This window comes from Aplysia californica, unplaced genomic scaffold (assembly GCF_000002075.1).
Source record: "Aplysia californica isolate F4 #8 unplaced genomic scaffold, AplCal3.0 scaffold00096, whole genome shotgun sequence".
In the NCBI taxonomy this organism is placed as follows: domain Eukaryota; kingdom Metazoa; phylum Mollusca; class Gastropoda; order Aplysiida; family Aplysiidae; genus Aplysia; species Aplysia californica.
This window is the reverse complement of record NW_004797366.1, coordinates 10,701-11,812: the sequence shown is the minus strand read 5'-3', so window position 1 is coordinate 11,812 and position 1,112 is coordinate 10,701.

Below are 1,112 nucleotides of genomic sequence, written 5' to 3'. Positions count from 1 at the left end.
TATTCTTAGTGTTATTGTCATTGTCATTGTCATTATCGTTATAATTATCGTTCTCGCTATTGCTGTCGTCCTATCACTCTTATCATTATTATGATAGTTTATTTTAATTTCTAAAAAAAAACAACAAAAAAACAACAACAACAACAACAAAAGAAAAATTTACAAAATTAAAATTAATGTCTTTTGTTTTTCATTTCTGAGGAAAATGTAATCACTGACAATGCTCAAATTATTTCGAGCAAAGAAAGTACATAACAAGATGGTTCACTCAGCCAAAAAGTGTCCACGGAAGTCCGTTCATTGCTTCAGATGGCACTGCAGTCTTTGTTTTGAGGCTCTCCTTCGTTTCTCCAGAAAAAGAATAGGAATAGCACCCCCTTGCGCGCGCAGATCGACTGCAGTTCATCAACTGTTCGGGTTCGTTCTGGGCGAAGTTTTAGGGTTAACATTAAAAAAAAAATGACTCTCGCCTCTCATTCTAAAGCCAATTTAAATGAAGAAAACAGTCGCCTCTTGCCCCGGAAGAAGTTTCTTGTCAGCGTAACCATTTTTTTAAAAGCGTTCTTCCGAAATTTTAATTTTAATTTATTCAAAAACTAGTTAGTTTCACTTTGATTTTTTTCACTCAAGTAGGGTAACTATGTTCGCAAAGGGTGCACTTTCCCGAAGAGGGCGCCACCAGATTTTGGGGACGCTTTTTTGATTGGCCCAAAGAGAGGAAAGAACTATATTGTTATGTACTATAATTGTTGTTATCGATACTTAAACAGATTCTGTGAGTTGACTCGATACTGACAGGGCAATCAACTACAACTGCCCACAACTCAGTGTTAGACAAAGTCGGTCACGCCCCCTTTCCTGAAAGATCTCGTTGTCAATATTGCAATGATTTGCGGTGGTTTGTTGCTAGCGGTCATGCACAGCTGGTGTGATATCAGGCTCCCTGTTGCGGTAATTTACGGTATTCTTTTGGGAGTTTTAGGAGGTAATGACGCAGTGGCGGTGGGTAGTGAAGGGCTCACGGGCGTGAGCCCCTCTCCCTCCCCACCCCCACCCCCAACTCTATCCCAAAGCAAATGAAAATAACGAAATAAGTATTTGAAACCGTTATG